The sequence below is a fragment of the Balaenoptera acutorostrata genome, chromosome 6 (genome assembly GCF_949987535.1).
Source record: "Balaenoptera acutorostrata chromosome 6, mBalAcu1.1, whole genome shotgun sequence".
Lineage (NCBI taxonomy): Eukaryota > Metazoa > Chordata > Mammalia > Artiodactyla > Balaenopteridae > Balaenoptera > Balaenoptera acutorostrata.
In genome coordinates this window covers 106,091,636-106,114,421 of record NC_080069.1, presented here as the reverse complement: position 1 = coordinate 106,114,421, position 22,786 = coordinate 106,091,636, and positions in this window count along the sequence as shown.

The window sequence follows — 22,786 nt, the reverse complement described above, 5'->3', positions numbered from 1 at the left end:
TGTGGTCCCTGAGCAAAAGGGCCAGACATGTCCCACTCTGGAAGTCTACACAGCAAAATTAAATCCCTGTAAGTGCTTGAGATATGATGCAGGCAGGAACAGAGAAGTAAGGACCAACACACTGGGACCTTCTCACGTCTCCACGACCTTGTCCAGTATTTTCACTGTGAGCATTTCTGCCATAGACATCTTTGCTGCAAGCATTTTTGCCACATAGCCAATTGGTTGTAAGGCAATTTTGCCATAAAAATAAAATAATAAAAAAAGAGGGACATTTAAAAGGACATGACATGTATACACTGATGTGTATAAAATGGATGACTAATAAGAACCTGCTGTGTAAAAAAATAAATAAAATAAAATTCAGAAATTCAAAAACACCAAAAAAAGCCTAAAAAAAAAAAAGGACATAATGACTTATTTACAAAACAGAAACAGACTCACAGACTTAGAGAACATACTTATGGTTACCAGAGGGAAGGGTGGGAGGCAGGGAGGTAGATTGGGAGTTTGGGATTGACATGTACACACTGCTATATTTAAAAAGGATAACCAACAAGGACCTACTGTATACCACATGGAACTCTGCTCAATATTCTGTAATAACCTAAATGGGTAAAGAATTTAAAAAAGAACAGATACATGTATATGTATAACTGAATCACTCTGATGCACACCTGAAACTAACAGAGCATTGTTAATCAACTATCCTCTAATATAAAATAAAAATTTCAAAACAACTCAAATCTTAAAAAAGGACATAATGAAACATGAAAAATGAATAACAAAGTTAAAGACTTTATTGCAAAATACAAAATATTTGAATACATTTAAAATGTGCATAGATTCATGGCAATACTGCACAAAGAACTGATTTTATTTTGTGGGTTGTACCTAAGCACTTGTCTTCCAAGTCTTCCATTCACAGTAATATACATTTTTTGGCTTATTAATTTGTCTCCTCGTTCAGCACATCATACATTTTCCTTTTTGCTAAAATTTCTTCTGTCGTTAAGAGAGATTTCCAAATACTAGGATGCATATTTGTAACCGAGCTCTGTATTGTATGGTGAAAGCCTGTTGCTTATTCTTGACATATTGGCACATGTCCGTTGATAGACATCCCATGGGAAAGGTGGGTTCAACTCTGTGCCTTCAAAGCCCTTGGCCCATTTCATCTCCAATGTAGGGTGTTTCAAAATAAGAAACCAACTCTTGGGGCAAACCATCATGCTCTGTCAACTTGATAAAGCCATCAATAACGTCGCTAACTGGGAAGAACGCTATTCATTCCAACCACTTGAAACCAAACTGTCAAGCCAAACTGTCAACCAGTTATTTTATCTTTCACAGCAGAATTGCCTTACCATCAATTTGTTATGCGGCAAAAATATTTTCGGCAAAAAGTCTCATGGCAAAGATGTTTATGGCAAAGAAGCTCACAGCAAAAATACCTAGAACCCCCTAGGATATTCTCCCTGTCCATATATTCATGAGCCCTAGCACTTCAGAGGCACCGCCATCCTCCACCAAGTGTCCAAAAGAAGAAAGAAGGAAGGACGGGGAGGGGGAAGGGGAGGGGAGGGAAAGGGAAGGATATCTGCCATTACTGAGCACCTCCCCTGAGGCAGGCGTGACACAAGGTGCTTTACCCTTGTTGACTCATTTAACCTTACCTAGAAGATAGGTATTAATATTCCCGTTTTACACATGAAGGAACTGAGGCTTAGAAAGCTGTAAGAAAATTGACCACTGCTGTTCACCTCGTAAGTAATAGAACTCAGCTTTCAGAGGCCTTCTTCCTTCCAGGGTTTACATTTCTGACCTGACGCAATCTTCTAACCCAATTTCCCCCACGGTCACTCCCAGGAAATGGCTTAAATAGCAATTGATGGCTCAGCGTTAACTCGAAAGAGTGTGAGCCAGTCAACAGTTGCTCCAGATGGACCAGGCTAATCATTAGGATTATTCAGGAAGACAGAAAAGTAGCCCCTGATTGAATCAGACAGACGCTCTAAGCAACGTTCCATGGCTTTGGTAAATGAAGAAGGAAGCTAAGAAGAGAGTACTGAAGAACACTGGACATTTGCCTGTGCTTTCCCCATAGTCCCCCAAAGTGAATCCTGAAAGGTTAAAAGTGGTTTCATCACAAGTGTGCTTGTCAATTTCATAAAACGGGGAAGAAAAAGTCATTCGTGGGGAACTTAAGCCTTCTTTCTGCCAAGGTGAACACCGGGCCCCAATTCATAACCACAGAGGGAAGAAAATGAAGCCCCTTACAGTACAGCATAGAAAAGCAAGAGCAAGAGGCTAGAGACATGGGGTCCCTGTAATGCTCCACCGCATGCCCTTATCCAGGTCACTTAACAAAATTACTGTGCACTCATTCAACCAACATCAGCACCTAGTTCTAAGCACTACCGTGAGAGAACAAAGATAAAGAAGACATTGGGGGGCTTCCCTGGTGGTGCAGTGGTTGAGAATCTGCCTGCCAGTGCAGGGGATGCGGGTTCGAGCCCTGGTCTGGGAAGATCCCACATGCCGCGGAGCAACTGGGCCCGTGAGCCACAGCTACTGAGCCTGCGCGTCTGGAGCCTGTGCTCCACAACAAGAGAGGCCGCGATAGTGAGAGGCCCGCGCACCGCGATGAAGAGTGGCCCCCGCTCGCCGCAACTAGAGAAAGCCCTCGCACAGAAACGAAGACCCAACACAGCCAAAAATAAATAAATAATAAATAAATTTTTTTAAAAAACAAATATTACTTATACTTGAAAAATACTGAATTTAAAAAAAAGTTTAAAAAAAAAAAAAAAAGGAGACATTGGGACTTCCAGTTCTAGCCATGCAGAGTAATGACTAAAAGACTTCCTGTCATAACAGCTATAAAACTGGACTAAGTATATGAAGCAACTGCTTTTGGGCATTGGACAACATAGGGCTGTGATCTTGAGAGAAAGGAAATATGTGAGATGCGCTCCACATTCATCTCAGCTTCCTGCCTGTGCAGTTTGCAAACAGTGACCCAGGGAAGTGGTGCCCAAAGAGAAAGCAGCAGTCTTACAAAGTAGAGGAAACAGCAGGTTTGGGGACAGCTAGAATTTGTGCAGAAGGATACAGGAAAGAAGGATGTTGTGTAGAGAAGCTGCAGAAATCTTCATGCAGGTCCCTTTGGTTGAATATTAAACTGTGCAAACGCAGAAGCATCACAGCAAACAGCTACAGGGAGCTTACGAGCTGAATGGAGATTACAGAAGTCACACACTATTGTGATATGATGGAATTCTGACCAACCAGAGTAGAGACAGATGACTGTAAGCCCAGGCATTCAGCTGAGACCCGAGAAAGACCACATTTAGGAATAGGATAAATGTTAGTAGACATTAGTCTCATCCTAACAAGCCCTTTGAACATGCCTTGACAGGATCAAGACTTCCAGAAACAAAACAAAACAAAACAAAACAAACAAAAGAAAACACAAAAAAGCTCAACATTTTTCAAAGTAAGACAACAAAAATCCAGGCTCTCAACAACCTAGCATCCATAATATCCAGCATACAATAAAAATTACCAGACATGGGCAAAAGTCAGGAAAAATGTGACTTGCAGCCAGAAAGAAAAAAAAAAATCACTGAAACATACCCAGAGATGGCAGAGCTGTTGGAAATAGGGGACAATATCTATTTGATATTATATATATGGTCATTGTTTTAAGTCAAAAGATGGACATGACAAGTAAACATCTGGACTCTCAGTAAATAACTGGAAACTATAAAAACAATCAAAAGAAGATTCTAGCACTGAAAAATACCACATCATAAATTTCAAAATTTGCTGGATGGGTTTAACAGCTTAATGGACACTGCAGAAAAAAAAATATTGGTGAACTCTAAGGTTAATAGAAATTAACCAAATTAAGACAGAAGAAGAAAAAGTACTGAAAATATTAACAGAAACCCAGTGACCTGAGGGACAAAATCAGGTCCAATATATGTTTAATGAGAGTCCCCAAAAGAGAGAAGAAAATTCATTGAAGCAGAAAATATACATGAAATAATAGCAAAATTTTTCCAAATTAGATGGAAAAAAAACAACACATGAACCAAAGAAACTTAAAGCCACCAACAGGATATGTTTTTTAAAAAGAAAGAAAGAACACCAAACAAAGGTTATCATATTCAAATGAATGGAGAAGAGAAAAATCTTAAAGCAGTCAGAGAAAAATACACATTACATTCAGGGAAACAATGATAGGAATGACATCCGATTTCTCAACAGAAACAAGACAATGGAATAACATCTTTAAATTGCTGACGGAAAAAATATATCAACACACAATTCTGTATTCAGTGAAACTCTCCTTCAGAAATGAAGGCAAAATAGAGATTAGATTGCAGCGTGGGAGACCCGAGAGAATTGCAGTAGTCTAGGTTTGCCTGTGGATGAAATGAATCGTGACTCTCAAGCTCTGAGGTTAAAATCTCAGGGAATGAAAGAGATGATGATAACTTTACTGACCCACCATCAGAAGGGCAATTTCTTCTAGTTGTTCACCCAGAAATAGCTTTTGACTAGCAAAATTTTTTGAAAACTTTTTCTATGGAAAAAGATTCTTTGGGAACCTTAACAAAAGCCACAAAAAGGCACATTTCTTGGGGGACAATGAATGAAGAGAGACTGCATGGGAAACTTCTCATCATTCAGTGTTCCAGCTTATGGTACAGAGAAAATCTGGACAGGGTTTTTTTCATGGAAACAATGCAGTAAATGTGATACTGCCTCTGTGATCAGAAAGCATTGTGTGAACTGAGTAACTAGGATTCCCTTTTTAAAATACCCCAGAGAATTTCACTAGGGTAATTTTCCTGTGATTGACAACATATCAACAGAAAGGACCTATGGGCTTGATATGGTTTTAGGAGGCCAATGCATTCAGCTCATTCATTCACCCAGTATTTGTTGAGTGCTTACCTTGTACCAGACAGTGTTCTATGTGTCATGACTATAACCATTAACAACATAGGCATGGTCTCTGCTCTCAAGAAGCTAACATTCTAGTAGGGTGGGAGTAGAGAATCTTTTAAAAACACAATTTGGATAGTACACATGCTCTATATGGGCAATAGGAGCCATGGAGAGAGTGATGGAGTTGGGGACAGAGATCTTAAAAAAGGAGATGATGATGATGATTCCGGGGGGTCGGGGAGAGGGATAGATTGGGAGTTTGGGACTGACATGTACACACTGCTATATTTAGAACAGATAACCAACAAGGACCTACTGTAAAAAAATAAATTAAAAATTTAAAACAAAAACAAAAAATAAATTAAATAAATTTTAAAAATCTATCAAATGGAATGGAGGTTAATTGCAAAGATTTACGTGTACTCCTAGAAGTCATCAAGTCTCTCAACTGAAGTAGTTGAGCACCTGGGCCCCAGTGCTAATCCCCCAGGTGAATTGTGGCCTCTTCCTAATTCTATAGGTAATAAAGCCCTAGTTGAAGAATTTTCAAATGCTGAAACACAGAATCTGGACACCTGGAACAAGTTGATCTGGACTTTTTATAGTTGACAGTCTTGGTATTCAGGTACCAGTGGACTCTTCAGAAGCTACCCTAGGTCTTTTGGACCACAATTCCCAGCAGCAGCTCTTTCAGGGCACTGATGAACTAACATTTCAGCAGGTAATACAGCTCAGCTGTAGCAATAGGCAATAGCTCCAGTTCAGCAGCCATACATAGGAACGCTTCGAAGCCTGAACGAAAGGCAACTAGATTCCATATGGCTACAAGTAAACTGAAAAGAATCTACTGTTGTCTCAGATGGCCCATAGAGACCATCCTTCTCACCCATGTTTTTATCAGTCATTATTTAAAGTCGTCCAATTCATTGATTACCTCCTTAGTGAAGATTTCCCTGAAACTCTACATATAGCCCTGCATCTCTTTTGTTTCCTTCATATCACCTTGCATAGTTTATTTTTAAGTGCTTATAAGGCAGAACATCTGCATTTTTACTGCAGAATCCCAGCAGTTAACACAGTGCCCTAACTATAGTGACTATGTAACAAAAATGTGTTGAATGAATACTCAACTGGAAAATAGCTTACTGAAAGGCAGAAATGCAGATATTATACATCTTTAAATATTTACACTAAGTAGTTTTATAGTTTTTAATTATAGCCAGTCTGTAAGATAAAATTTTAAGTTGAAATTGAAGTATAAAGGTATAAACATTCTACAAAGAATGTTAATTCTATTCCTGAGGTATACGAAAACTATGAAACATATAAAAATATTTCAGCTTAAACTTGATCACCAAAAAAAGTCTTTAAAGCCACAATATATCTGCACTTTCTTCTCCTTAATGGAGAGTTCCATATGCTGAATTTTAAGCACACATGAATTTCATTTTGGTAACCTTAAGAATTTGAATTTTCATCTAACTGAATAACTTCAATTGGTTGATAGTTATAAAAAAAGAGTTAAATTGAGAGCAGAGGAATATAATGTTTTGGAATTAAAGCAGACCTTAGCTTTCGCGAAGACTTGATGAAGATGGAGACAACTGAGAGGGTGTAACACAGAAGAAGATCCAGAAAAGAGGAACTCCAGATTTTCTTGACATTTGTAAACTTTTGGGTAGAGGACCAAAACATGCATGCACATACCACACACATACACCTATTTACACACACCTCTTGAGATGTGCATTATCACATAAACAATTGTACCAGCATCATGTTGGAACTAAAGAAAGGAGAAAAATGTATCTAATAAGTAGTGTGAATGCTAATTGGAAATTAATAGTATTGGATATTTTGATGGCCAAGACGGAATATAAATGAGTGATTACATAATAGAACTACAAATTGCTTCTCATTTCCTTAAAATGTTATTAATATTGTCATTATTTGGTGTACTGCCTTTTTTTTTTTTGTCTTTGTGGAAATAAAAATACTTAAATGGGCATAATGGGGACTTCCCTGGCAGTCCAGTGGTTGAGACTTCACCTTCCAGTGTGGGGACAGGGCAGGAGGGTCGATCCCAGGTCAGGGAGCTGGGATTCCACCTGCCTCACACCCAAGGAACCAAGGCATGGAACAGGAGCGGTATTGTTACAAATTCAGTAGAGACTGTAAAAATGGTCCACATCAACAAAAAAAAGGGAGGGGGGGAATAATGAAGGCAAAATAAACCATTTAAAATATACAGAAACTGAGAATTTATCAGTAGTAGATCTGCACTGAAAGAAATATTAAAGGAATTTCTTCAGGTTTGTGGGAGAGGAAACCACAGGAAACAAAGATCTGTGCAAAGAAATGAAAACACCAGAAATGGCAAATGTAAGAGGGAATATAAAAGAAATTTTCCCTTATTTGTTAATCTTTTAAAAGACCGTTGACAGCTCAGTGTTCTGTGATGGTCTAGCTGGGTGGGATGGGGAGGGGAGGGAGGTCCAAGAGAGAGGGGATGTGTGTATGCATATGGCTTGATTCACTTCACTGTGAGGCAGAAACTAACACAGCATTGTAAAGCAATTATACGCCAATTAAAAAAAAAAGACAATTGACTTTAAAGTAGAGCTCGTCAAGCTACAACAAGCAGGTCATATCTGGCTTGCTGTCTGTTTTTGTACAGCCCACAAGGTAAAATGCCTTGTTAAAGATAAAAATTTTTTAATGTTGCATGGCTGAAAATAAATCAACAGAGTAATAACATGTCACAACATGTGGAAAATTATATGAAATTCAAATTTCACTGTCCATAAAAACACTCACTGCACAGAACACAGCTAAGCTCATTTGCTTAGGCAGCATCTACGGCTGCTTTTGCACAATCATGGCACAGTAGACCAACAGAACCGGTATCTGCCACTCCCGTCACCTCTCACTGCTGTGTAGTAAACTGCAAATCACAGTAACGCAGTCATAACTTGAGCATTTTGAGTTTCATACTTATACCTGTAATGCAACTTTTCTTAATATTACCAATGCAAACCTGTCATGTTAAAAAAAAAAAAAGTGGACTTCCGATGTCTCGCTTTAAGGTACTGTGGAGTGTGGATTATTTTTTTGCCAAATAGATGGCAATATAGTCTGTTTATTATGCAATGGCACTGTAACTGTGTGAAAAGAATACAATATATGTTAACATTACCAGACTAAGCATTTGTCACAATATTCCCCATTCGTGAGCTAGCAATGGTCAGAAGAACTAGAAAATTTAGAAATAACAAATGTCCTCACAACACAATCTCCTCACAAAAATGAGAAACGGAAATGAAGCCGCAGTAAAAGTAAGTTCCAAGGGGCTCATATGTTAGCCAAGCAAGGACAAATCACTCACCAATATTGAGTTAATTTTTTTTTTATTACTTAGAAAGCAATTTTATTTATTTTTAACATCTTTATTGGAATATAATTGCTTTACAATGGTGTGTTAGTTTCTGCTTTATAAAAAAGTGCATCAGCTGTACATATACATATATCCCCATATCTCCTCCCTCTTGCGTCTCCTCTCACCCTCCCTATCCCACCCTTCTAGGTGGTCACAAAGCACCCAGCTGATCTCCCTGTGCTATGTGGCTGCTTCCCACTAGCTATCGATTTTACATTTGGTAGTGTATATATGTCCATGCCACTCTCTCACTTCGTCCCAGCTTACCCTTCCCCCTCCCCGTGTCCTCAAGTCCATTCTCTACGCCTGTGTCTTTATTCCTGTGCTGCCCCTAGGTTTTTCAGGACCACTTTTTTTTTTTTAGATTCCATATATATGTGTTAGCATACGGTATTTGCTTTTCTCTTTCTGACTTACTTCACTCTATATGACAGACTCTAGGTCCATCCACCTCACTACAAATAACTCAATTTTGTTTTGTTTTATGGCTGAGTAATATTCCATTGTATACATGTACCACACCTCCTTTATCCATTCATCTGTCAATGGACACTTAGGTTGCTTCCATGTCCTGGCTATTGTAAATAGAGCTGAAATGAACATTGTGGTACATGACTCTTTTTGAATTATGGTTTTCACAGGGTATATGCCCAATAGTGGGATTGCTGGGTTGTATGGTAGTTCTATTATTAGTTTTTCAAGGAACCTCCATACTGTTCTCCATAGTGGTTGTATCAATTTACATTCCCACCAACAGTGCAAAAGGGTTCCCTTTTCTCCACACCCTCTCCAGCATTTATTGTTTCTAGATTTTTTGATGATGGCCATTCTGACTGGTGTGAGGCGATACCTCATTATAGTTTTGATTTGCATTTCTCTAATGATTAGCGATGTCGAGCATCCTTTCATGTGTTTGTTGGCAATCTGTATATCTTCTCTGAAGAAATGTCTATTTAGGTCTTCTGCCCATTCTTGGATTGGGTTATTTGTTTTTTTGATATTGAGCTGCATGAGCTGCTTGTATATTTTGGAGATGAATCCTTTGTCAGTTGCTTCCTTTGCAAATATTTTCTCCCATTCTGAGGGTTGTCTTTTCATCTTCTTTATGGTTTCCTTTGCTGTGCAAAAGCTTTTAAGTTTCATTAGGTCCCATTTGTTTATTTTTGTTTTAATTTCCATTTCTCTAGGAGGTGGGTCAAAAAGGATCTTGCTGTGATTTATGTCATAGAGTGTTCTGCCTATGGTTTCCTCTAAGAGTTTTATAGTGTTTGGCCTTACATTTAGGTCTTTAATCCATGTTGAGTGGATTTTTGTGTATGGTGTTAGGGAGTGTTCTAATTTCATTCTTTTACATGTAGCTGTCCAGTTTGTGCAGCACCACTTATTGAAGAGGCTGTCTTATCTCCATTGTATGTTCTTGCCCCCTTTATCAAAAATAAGATGACCATATGTGCGTGGGTTTACCTCTGGGCTTTCTATCCTGTTCCATTGATCTATATTTCTGTTTTTGTACCAGTACCATACTGTCTTGATAACTGTAGCTTTCTAGTATAGTCTAAAGTCAGGGAGCCTGATTCCTCCAGCTCTGTTTTTCTTTCTCAAGATTGCTTTGACTATTCAGGGTCTTTTGTGTTTCCATACAAATTGTGAAATTTTTTTGTTCTAGTTCTGCAAAAAATGCCATTGGTAGTTTCACAGCGATTGCATTGAATCTGTACATTGCTATGGGTAGCATAGTCATTTTCACAATGTTGATTTTTCCAATCCAAGAACACGGTATATCTCTCCATCTGTTTGTATCATCTTTAATTTCTTTCATCAGTGTCTAATAGTTTTCTGCATACAGGTCTTTTGTCTCCTTAGGTAGGTTTTTTCCTAGATATTTTATTCTTTTTGTTGCAATGGTAAATGAGAGTGTTTCCTTAATTTCCCTTTCAGATTTTTCACCATTAGTGTATAGGAATGCAAGAGATTTCTGTGCATTAATTTTGTATTCTGCTACTTTACCAAATTCATTGATTAGCGCTGGTAGTTTTCTAGTAGCATCTTTAGGATTCTCTATTTACAGTATCATGTCATCTGCAAACAGTGACAGCTTTACTTCTTCTTTTCCGATTTGGATTCCTTTTATTTCTTTTTCTTCTCTGATTCCTGTGGCTAAAACTTCCAAAACTATGTTGAATAATATTGGCGAGAGTGGACAACATAGTCTTGTTCCTAATCTTAGAGGAAATGGTTTCAGTTTTTCACCATTGAGAATGATGTTGGCTGTGGGTTTGTCTGATATGGCCTTTATTATGTTGAGGTAAGTTCCCTTTATGCCTACTTTCTGGAGAGTTTTTATCATAAATGGGTGTTGAATTTTGTCAAAAGCTTTTTCTGCATCTAATGAGATAATCATACAGTTTTTCTCCTTCAATTTGTTAATATGGTTTATCACATTGATTGATTTGCGTATATTGAAGAATCCTTGCATTCCTGGGATAAACCCCACTTGACTATGTTGTATGATCCTTTGAATGTACTGTTGGATTCTGTTTGCTAGTATTTTGTTGAGGAATTTTGCATCTATGTTCATCAGTGATATTGGTGTGTAGTTTTCTTTCTTTGTGACATCTTTGTCTGGTTTTGGTATCAGGGTGATGGTGGCCTCATAGAATGAGTTTGGGAGTGTTCCTCCCTCTGCTATATTTTGGAAGAGTTTGAGAAGGATAGGTGTTAGCGCTTCTCTAAGTGTTTGATAGAATTTGCCTGTGAAGCCATCTGGTCCTGGGATTTTGTTTGTTGGAAGATTTTTAATCACAGTCTCAATTTCAGTGCTTGTGATTGGTCTGTTTATATTTTCTATTTCTTCCTGGTTCAGTCTCAGAAGGTCGTGCTTTTCTAAGAATGTGTCCATTTCTTCCAGGTTGTCCATTTTATTGGCATATAGTTGCTTGTAGTAATCTCTCATGATCCTTTGTATTTCTGCAGTGTCAGTGGTTACTTCTCCTTTTTCATTTCTAATTCTGTTGATTTGAGTCTTCTCCCTTTTTTTCTTGATGAGTCTGGCTAACGGTTTATGAATTTTGTTTATCTTCTCAAAGAACCAGCTTTTAGTTTTATTGATCTTTGCTATTGTTTCCTTCAAGTCTTTTTCATTTATTTCTGATCTGACCTTTATGATTTCTTTCCTTCCACTAACGTTGGGGTTTTTTTGTTCTTCCCTTTCTAATTGCTTTAGGTGTAAGGTTAGGTTGTTTATTTGAGCTGTTTCTTGTTTCTTGAGGTAGGATTGTATTGCTATAAACTTCCCTCTTAGAACTGCTTTTGCTGCATCTCACAGGTTTTGGGTCGTCGTGTTTTCATTGTCATTTGTTTCTAGGTATTTTTTGATTTCCTCTTTGATTTCTTCAATGATCTCTTGGTTTTTTAGTAGTGTATTGTTTAGCCTCCATGTGTTTGTATTTTTTACAGATTTTTTTCCTGTAATTGATATCTAGTCTCGTAGCATTGTGGTCAAAAAAGATACCTGATATCATTTCAATTTTCTTAAATTTACCAAGGCTGGATTTGTGACCCAAGATATAATCTATCCTGGAGAGTGTTCCACGAGCACTTGAGAAGAAAGTGTATTCTGTTGTTTTTGGATGGAATGTCCTATAAATATCAATTAAGTCCATCTTGTTTAATGTATCATTTAAAGCTTGTGTTTCCTTATTTGTTTTCATTTTGGATGATCTGTCCATTGGTGAAAGGGGGGTGTTAAAGTCCCCTCCTATGATTGTGTTACTGTCGATTTCCCCTCTTACGGCTGTTAGCTTTTGCCTTATGTATTGAGATGCTCCTACGTTGGGTGCATAAATGTTTACAATTGTTATGTCTTCTTCTTGGATTGATCCCTTGATCATTATGTAGTGTCCTTCTTTGTCTTTTGTAATAGTCTTTATTTTAAAGTCTACTTTGTCTGATATGAAAATTGCTACTCCATCTTTCTTTTGATTTCCATTTGCATGGAATATCTTTTTCCATCCCCTCACTTTCAGTCTGTATGTGCCCCTAGGTCTGAAGTGGGTCTCTTGTAGACAGCATATATACGGGTCTTGTTTTTGTATCCATTCAGCCAGTCTATGTCTTTTGGTTGGAGCATTTAATCCATTTACATTTAAGGTAGTTTTCAATATGTATGTTCTTATTACCATTTTCTTAATTGTTTTGGGTTTGTTATTGTAGGTATTTTCCTTCTCTTGTGTTTCCTGCCTAGAGAAGTTCCTTTAGCATTTGTTGTAAAGCTGGTTTGCTGGTGCTGAATTCTCTTAGCTTTTGCTTGTCTGTAAAGATTTTAATTTCTCCACTGAATCTGCATGAGATCCTTGCTGGGTAGAGTATTCTTGGTTGTACGTTTTTCCCTTTCATCACTTTAAATATGTCCTGCCACTCCCTTCTGTCTAGCAGAGTTTCTGCTGAAAGATCAGCTGTTAACCTTATGGGGATTCCCTTGTATGTCATTTGTTCTTTTTCCCTTGCTGCTTTTAATATTTTTTCTTTGTATTTAATTTTTGATACTTTGATTAATATGTGTCTTGACGTGTTTCTCCTTGGATTTATCCTGTATGGGACTCTCTGTGTTTCCTGGACTTGATTGACTATTTCCTTTCCCATATTAGGGAAGTTTCCAACTATAATCTCTTCAAATATTTTCTCAGTCCCTTTCTTTTTTCTCTTCTTCTGGGACCTCTATAATTCGAATGTTGGTGCCTTTAATGTTGTCCCAGAGGTCTCTGAGACTGTCCTCAAGTCTGTTCATTCTTTTTTCTTTTTTCTGCTTTGCGGTAGTTATTTCCATTATTTTATCTTCCAGGTCACTTATCCGTTCTTCTGCCTCAGTTATTCTGCTATTGATTCCTTTTAGAGAATTTTTGATTTGATTTATTGTGTTGTTCATCATTGTTTGTTTGCTCTTTAGTTCTTCTAGGTCCTTGTTGAACGCTTCTTGTATTTTCCCCATTCTATTTCCAAGATTTCGGATCATCTTTACTCTCATTACTCTGAATTCTTTTTCAGGTAGACTGCCTATTTCCTCTTCATTTATTTGGTCTGGTGGGTTTTGACCTTGCTCCTTCATCTGCTGTGTGTTTCTCTGTCTTCTCATTTTGCTAACTTACTGTGTTTGGGGTCTCCTTTTCGCAGGCTGCAGGTCTGAAGTTCCTGTTGTTTTTGGGGTCTGTCCCCAGTGGCTAAGCTTGGTTCAGTGGGTTGTGTAGGCTTCCTGGTGGAGGGGTCTGGTGCCTGTGTTCTGGTGGATGAGGATGGATCTTGTCTTTCTGGTGGGCAGAACCGTGTCGGGTGGTGTGTTTTGGGGTGTCTGTTACCTTATTATGATTTTAGGCAGCCCCTGTGATAATGGATGGGTTTGTGTTCCTGTCTTGCTAGTTGTTTGGCATAGGGTGTCCAGCACTGTAGCTTGCTAGTCGTTGAGTGGAGCTGGGTCTTAGCGTTGAGATGGAGATCTCTGGGAGAGCTTTTGCAGTTTGATATTACTTGGAGCTGGGAGGTCTCTGGTGGACCAATGTCCTGAACTCAGATCTCCCACCTCAGAGACACAGGCCTGTCACCTGGCCGGAGCACCAAGACCCTGTCAGTCACACGGCTTCCATTCCAAGTGCTTGGCTCATGGATGAGAGCCTCCAAAACTCTGGGGGTTCATTGATCCCTATAGACAGTGCCCTTGGTCAGGAAATCGATTTCAGGAAGTGTCTGCAGGCTCCATTGACTGTTCCACCAGGCAGACAAGTTCCCATAGGACCTGCAGGTCATGGAGGGTCTCCTGGGGAGGTGGGGGTGGCTGTGACTCACTGTGGGGACAAAGACACTAGTGGCAGAAGCTCCAGAAAATATTCCTCCACGTGAGGTCTCCTGGAGGTTGCCATTTTCTCCCTTGTAGCTTATTTTATACCTAATAGTTTGTTCCTCTTAACCCCTTACCTCTATATTGCCCCTTCTTCCCCCTTCCTTCTCCCCACCGGTAACCACTAGTTTGTTCTCTATATCTGTGAGTCTGCTTCTTTTTCATTATGCTCACTAGTTTGTTGTATTTTTTAGATTCCACATATAAGTGATACCATACCATGTTTGTCTTTCTCTCTCTGACTTATTTCACTTAGCATAACATCCTCCAAGTCCATCCATGTTGGTGCAAATAGCAAAATTTTATTACTTTTATGGCTGAATAGTATTCTACTGTGCGTGTATATACATATACATACACACACACACACACACACACACCCATCTTCTTTATCCATTCATCTGTCAATGGTCACTTAGGCTACTTGCTTATCTTAGCAATTATAAATAACGCTGCTATGGACATTGGGCTGCATGTATCTTTTTGAATTAGTGTTTTGTTTTTTTTTAAATATATACTCAGGAGTGGAATTGCTGGGTCATATGGTAGTTCTATTTTTAGTTTTTTTGAGAAACCTCCATACTGTTTTCCCCAGTGGCTACACTAATTTACATTCCCAGCAACAATGCACAAGGGTTCCTTTTTCTCCACATCCTCGCCAATGTTTATTATTTGTGTTCTTTTTGATGATAGCCATTCTGACAGGTGTGAGCCGATATCTCATTGTGGTTTTAACTTGCATCTCTGATTAACGATGTTGAGCATCTTTTTGTGTGCCTGTTGGCCATCTGCATGTCCTCTCTGGGAAAATGTCTATTCAGTTCTCTTGCCCATTTCTTAATTGGGTTGAAAAACAAACAAACATGATTTTGGATAGTGGTACATGCTCTGTATGGACAATAGGAACAACGGAGAGAGTGATGGGAGCAGGGGTAGGGTTCAGGCTTGCTAGGGTGGGAGGAAGCCTCTCCAAGAAGGTGACATTCGAGCTGAGACTGATAGGAAGGAATGAGGCACAAAAAATTCTGGGAAGAACATTATGAGCACAAGGACAGCCAGTACAAAGTCCCTGAGAATCCCTGGAGGAGAGTGGTTAAAGGCAGGTGGGGTCCTGTTATGCAGGGCCTTGTAGATCACAGTCAGCAAATCGCCACAGTGGACATTTAATTCTAATTGCAATGGGAAGCCATTGGAAGGTTTTAAGCAAGAGAATGGGATCATTCATTATTTGCTTGCTGCGTCAGCTTATTCCCCTGCAAAAGGAAGGATTAGATCAGAGATTCTGAATCACCTCACATAGAAAGATTTAAAGTAATACTTATCCAGGCCCAATCTTAGAGATTCCGATTTATAAGGCTTTTGGAAATTGGAATGTTGAGCCTTTCCTGGTGTTTCTGCTGTGCAACTTCTCCATATGATCCCCTTTTGCCTCAAGTGTTTACAAGTAGGGAAATTAAGATCATAGGTTATTAATGATATATTTTCCTTCTTGGATGGGAATGAAGCTTACAATTAAATAAGTGCAAAAGAGTGGTTAAATTTAGAAAAGATAGCAGAAACTTAAAACCACTACCATTGTTTTGTTGAGCACCTGCTAAATTTCAGGTACTGGGCTAGTGCTTTATGCACCTTATTACATTTATACCTTGTAAGAATCATGTGAGACAGCAGATAAAGTCCCAGGTCCTATGGCCAGAATATGTTTGGCTGAGCCTCCAGGTGAGAATAAAATTTTCACAAAAATGGGCCATCGGACAGGACTAGATGGTTCCTTACTCTTGTACACAGAGGGACCCATCATTTCCCCAATGGATTTAAGACTTATCTCATACATTCCTTAGCACTTATGAAATAGAAAAAAGCCTCTCTCTATTTTTAGATGATCTGAATTGATATTGGTGTACGGTTTTAGAATTTCCAAGCCCTAAAGCTTGTAGATTTCATTTCCAAGGCTGAGCTGTCTTCATTAGTGCTAAGAGGAATTTGTATATTCACCCAAAAATCCTTTAAAATTTTTAGTTTTTGTAATGCTCTTGGCCACTTCTTTAACATTTTTAATGGGAGAAGTATAGTGACTGAGCTCCCAAAGGCACAGCAGTCCCTGAAATACAGCTTCACTCTTCTTCCTGAATTGGCCCCAGGTAAAGAGCATCTTCTCCTTGGTTCTTAAAGATATCGTTGCTAACTGTGAGACTCTGCTCTTGTGAGCTAAGTAAGTGAAGGTTTCCAAATCACTTGCAAAAGAATTCTTTCCTTGATTTTTAAATGTCGTCCCTTTTAGAGCCTCGATTTTAGTCCATTTTACATGGAAATTCTAGCCCTGTTCCACCAGGTAGAACTTCTTGCTCCTCTTAGGTTACTTCCAGAGCTCTGCCCTTCATGCTCATCTACTCCAAATTCCTTGCCATGGTCTTTGAGGCCCCCTACCCACCTCTCTCTCCTTCCCCAGTGCTCTGCCCTCCCCAGTCCCCTCCAGGTCCAGGTCCAGCCACACTGTCCTCCTTGCTGTTCCCGGAAGATGTTAAGCTCTTTCCCTCCTTGGGACATTTGTACCTGTTGTTGCCTCTGCTTGGCATGCTCTTCCCTCTGATCTTAACCTGGCTGGCTCCTTCCCTTCATTCAGATCTCAGTTCAAACATCACCTTCTCAAAAAGACCTTCTCTGCCCACATGAGCCAAGCAACATCCTCACTGAAGGTGAGCAAACAATGATAAACTATTACTCTTTATCATATTAATTTTTTTCCTCCATGGACATATCATTATGTGAAAATTACTCTGATTATTTCTTATTTGCCTGTGTTCCTGCCCAAGAATGTAAGCTCCATGAGGGATGGAATTTTGCCATTTTTGTGCCCTGCTATTTTCCCCAGTGCCTAGAATAGTGCTGGGCTCAATAAACGTTTATTCAGAGAAAGAATCTAATGTAATTGTTTTCAAACTATTTCCCCGCCTCCACCCTCCGCCATGTTCTGTATCAAATGTTAGACAGAATGTCAAAATATAAAGCAAGTCAAAATGAGGTGTCCCAACAGAGACAGTGGCAGGGCACCCCACATCCAGTTAGTGCAGTGTCCCCTCCTGCCCCATAGAGGGCAAGAAAGTGCTCTGTGGCCACTGAGGGCTCCACGGAACTCAGTGTGAGAACCAGTGCTTAGTCCAACCCTTTGATTGTGCAGAAAGGAAAGCTAAGACTCAGGCAGGAGATGGGACTTGCCGAGGTTCAAACAGTAAATTCACGACTTAGAGAAAACTAGAACCCTGGATTTTTTATTCCTATAGGCCAGGACTTTCTACAGCGTTCTTCACTTCCTGGCAGTGCTATTCACTTCATTCATCCATTTAGTCATTTATTAAATGCATTTTAGGTCCTAGGCATCAAAAAGAGATTTAATTATTTAAGATTTAACCCAAAGGGGTGTCTTCAGATGATGCCACTTAGTGTTTCCAAGTCTCAAGCCCGGAGATTCTCACGTTTTTTGATCCAAACACATCAGAACAAAATTTGCCAGAAAGTGGTCATGCACCATGCTCCGCATTTCTTGTTAACCTCTGTGAATAACAAGATGCACATTCCATAAATGTGCAGTGGGCCCCTGCCATGTGAAAAACACGGGGACACAGAGATGAAACAAGCAGAGTCCCTGCCCTCACAGAGCTTACCATCCAGGGAAAGAGGACAAATCAATGCAAATGACACAGCAGAGTGGGCAAGTGTTATGGGTGACGTAAGCCCTGCTAGGGAGAAAAGAGGGAAAAGCTGACCCAGTGACACATGTGGAGTCAGCAAAGGCTTCCTGGAAGAGGAGACATTTCATCTGGGTCCCAAACAATGAGTAAGAGTGAGCCAGAGGAGACTGAGGAAGGGGAGAGGGCTGAAGATGGGAAAAGGTTTTCCAGACCTTTGCAACATCCCGTGCAAAGCACTGAGTTATCAAGGAGCTTTTCAGGGATCTTTAAGTGGCTCAGAGTGGCCCAATCTTCTGGGAACAGAGTACAATGGGCACTTTGGGAATAAAGACTGTGCACTTTCATTCTAACCCTTAGTTCTATCGATACTATATCAGAATTGATGTGGCCGAGGACAATGATCCTTAAATCCAACTTTCAAATTAGTTTTACTCCTTCACTTGATTGGCACCACCCAATGGCATCCTTTGAACCCCCAAAGCAAGGGCAAAAGCAACAAGACTGATAAGGTGGGGCTTTCCTGCTCCCTCTCCAAATGTAGAGGACAGTGAGGCCACTGGTGTGGAGGACTGGTCCTCTATGAGGAAGAGCAAAGGGATCCTCAGTCTGCGTGTGTGTGTGTGTGTACACACGCAAGTGTAAACGTGTGTGAGAATATATGTGTATGTGTGTGTGCGAGCATAGGGGACCAATGCGTGTGTGTGCGTTGTGTGTCTGCAATTGGAATGAGACTGAGGGAGGGCTGGGAGCTAACACAATGAAACAATAATGAATATCTTTTCTGAGGTGTCGCTTTGTTTCAGAAGCTAAGGGATTAATACTGATTTCACAGAACAGTAGCTTTGTCTGGAGAAGCACATGGCAGCTTATCTCACTCTCTGGAGGATTCTTGTTTCACTCCTGTAGGAACATTTATTTATTTATTTATTTATTTAGAATTTAAATATTTTATTATATAAAGTTATACCCAAAATTGTGCTTCATTTTTTCACTATATACTTTAACTCAAGGACATTTGTAAAAGCAGTACATTTCAGAAATCCCGGAAGAAATTCCACTAGTTATAGGCTATTTAAATACTGCTTACAGAAAGTATTAAATTAACTTGTTTTGACAGTCTTGAGTCCACATGGCAGACAACACAAGATAGAAATGTGCTCACATTACCTAAAAAGAAAAAAAAAATCTGCGGGTTGCCCACAACAGCTTACTCAAGCCATTTGTGAGCTGATACCCCTTAAGAGAATTTTGACTTTCCTTCTTGAATATTTTGCACAAATGGGAGAAGGGCACTGAAAACGTTAGATAGTGTTCAGCCCAAGGGAATAGAATTCTGAGATAAAGATAATAGTAATAGATAACACTCCTGGAGAACTCAGAGAATGCTGAGCAGTTTACACATGGGGTCTCATTTAATGCTCATGATTTAATCTAATGTGGAGGCATAATTATCCTCATCCTCACGTTGCTGATGAAGAGGCTGATGCTCTGAGCCACTGCCCATGGTCATGCAGCCCATGGAACTTGGAGACCCTAAGTCGCTTGCCCACAGTTACTCAGCAGGTGAGGAGTAGAGTGCAGAGCAGGACCCCAGTTGGTTGACTCCACTTTGCACTCCTAACCATGGTGAATATGACCTCCCAGGGTTGATTCCTTGTTTAACTTTTTCTAAGGTTTACAATCACAATGGGGCCTCATTTGGAAAGATGCTCACTTGTCTGCTTTTTAATGGACTAGAGTGAAAATTTTTCTTTACAGAAAAACACTCAAGGACCCACATCTTCTGGAGACTTTGGTTTTGAAACGGACTGTGAAATCAAGCACTTAGAGTGGTTCTAAATTCAGCTGCTGCTGAGTCCATGGACCACTTGGAGCTCATTAAAACATTCCAAGTAGAATGATCAATGTGCAAAATCAGAGCTAAGGAACTCAAGTCAACTGTGAGACAGTTTGCAAAAGGAGGGTGGTGGGAGGTGAGCTAGATCACACAGGATCATGCCTGGGAGGAGATGGAACTTACCCTAGGGGCCCTAGAGAGTGACACTGGAATATTTCTATTTCAGACTGGTTGCTGACTGCAGTGCGGGGGACTCACTGGAGAGGTCGGGCTATAGATGGGGAATCTGGTTCGGAGCGTCAACTACTGTGGAGAAATGAGGCTGCAGTTGAAACGGATGGAATGGAGAGATGATAAGGAAGTATTCCATTCATGTCCTGAAGGAACTTGCAGATAAGAGGGTGAACCTCTTTAGGACAATGTCAAGGTCTTTTTTTAAAAAAATTGAAGTCTAATTTACATACAGTGAAATGCACAGAACGTGTGCAGTTTCATATGTTTTGACAAATACATACAGCTATGTAACCCACATCCCTATCAAGATATAGAAAAATTCTACCATTCCAGAAAGTTCCCTAAAAGCCCTTCTCAGTCAATCCATGGCTCTCCCCTGCCCAGAGAAAACCATTGTTCTGATTGTATCACTGTGGATTAGTTTGGCCTATTCTACAGCTTCACATGAACGGAATCATACAGTGTGTACTCTCTTGCATCTTGCTTTTTCATTCAACACAATGTTTTTGAGATTCATACCTGTGGTTGCATCCTGAGTAGTATCCTGCTGTGTGCACATACTACAGTTTATTTATCCATTCTCTTGCTGATGGATGTTTGGGTTGTTTCCAGTTTTTGGCTATTATGAGTAAGTCTTTTCAATACATTCTTTTTGGGGATATATATTTTAATTGCTCTTGAAAATTACCTAAGAGTGAAATTACTGGGTCATAGGTAGATATATAAGGTAACTGTATAAGACACTGCAAACGGGTCTTCAATGTGATTGTACCATTTGCCACTCCCTCCAGCAGTGTGTGAGTGTTACAGTTGTTCCATATTTTGGACCTAAGTGTCCATTGACAGATGAATGGATAAAGATGTGGCACATACATACAATGGAATATTACTCGGCCATAAAAAGAAACGAAATTGAGTTGTTTGTAGTGAGGTGGATGGACCTAGAGTCTGTCATACAGAATGAAGTAAGTCAGAAAGAGAAAAACAAATACCGTATGCTAACACATATATATGGAATCTAAAAAACAAACAAAAAAATGGTCATGAAGAACCTAAGGGCAAGACGGGGATAAAGACGCAGACCTACTAGAGAATGGACTTGAGGATACAGGGAGGAGGAAGGGTAAGCTGGGACAAAGTGAGAGAGTGGCATGGACATATATACACTACCAAATGTAAAATCGATAGCTAGTGGGAAGCAGCCCCATAGCACAGGGAGATCAGCTCGATGCTTTGTGACCACATAGAGGGGTAGGATAGGGAGGGTGGGAGGGAGATGCAAGAGGGAGGAGATATGGGGATATATGTATATGTATAGCTGATTCACTTTGTTATAAAGCAGAAACTAACACACCATTGTAAAGCAATTATACTCCAATAAAGATGTTCAAAAACAAAAACAAAAACAAAACATATCTTGGACAATACTGTTTTTAATATTAACCATTCTAGTGGGTGTACTGTGGTTTCTCATTGTGCTTTTATTTGTATTATCCTAATGACCAATGATCTTAAGCTCTTTTTCATGTGCTTATTGGCCACTAAAATATCACCTTTGGTGATATGTATGTTCAAGTTTTAGCCTATTTTCATATTGGTTTGTCTAATTTTTTTTTATTGAAGTGTAGGAATTCTTCATATATTCTGAAGTCCAATTTATTATTTTTTCTTTATGGTTAGTGTTTCCTGTGCCCTGTCTAAAAGATCTTGCCTGCCCCAAGGTAGGGAAGATATGTTCCTTTACTTTCAGGTTTTATATTTAGGCCTATGACTCATTTCCAATAATTCTCTGGTGCATGGTGTGATTTACTATCTTTCATATACACATCTAGTTGTTCCTGCATCATTTGTAGAAAAGACTTTCCTTTCCCCTTTGAATTATTTGGCCCTTCATAAAAAATCAATAGAAGGTATAATTATAGGAGTATTTTGGACTCTATTCTATTCCATTGATCTATCTTTGTATCCTTGTCTTGATTACCATAGCTTTATCATAAGTCAAAATCAGATAGGATAAATCCTCCAACTATTTTCTTTCAGAGGATTGCATTGAATATTCTAAGTCATTTGCAATTCCTTATGCATTAGAATCAATCTATCAATTTCTATTAAAAAAACCTATGGGATTTTAATTGGGATTATATTGGATTTATCAATCAATTATAGGGAGAAATGACATTTTTTTTAATTAATTTAACTTATTTTATTTATTTTTGGCTGCGTTGGGTCTTCGTTGCTGCATGCGGGCTTTCTCTAGTTGCGGCGAGCAGGGGCTACTCTTCCTTGCGGTACGCAGGCTTCTCATTGCGGTGGCTTCTCTCGTTGCGGAGCATGGGCTCTAGGCACACGGGCTTCAGTAGTTGTGGCACATGGGCTCAGTAGCTGTGGCTCATGGGCTCAAGAACGCAGGCTCAGTAGTTGTGGCACACGGGCTTAGTTGCTCCACAGCATGTGGGATCTTCCCGGACCAGGGCTCGAACCCATGTCCCCTGCATTGGCAGGCGGATTCTTAACCACTGCGCCACCAGGGAAGTCCCTGACATCTTAATAATATTGAGTTTTATGATCCAAGAAGTGGTAATTCTCTCTACTTTTTAAGGTCTTCTAAATATTGTTTACTAGTTTACAGTGTAGAGCAGAAGTTGGCAAACTTTTTTGGTAAAGGGCAAGATACTAAATATTTTAGACTCTGTGAACCAACAGGCAAAATCAGATATTATATAAGTTCTCATATAACAAAA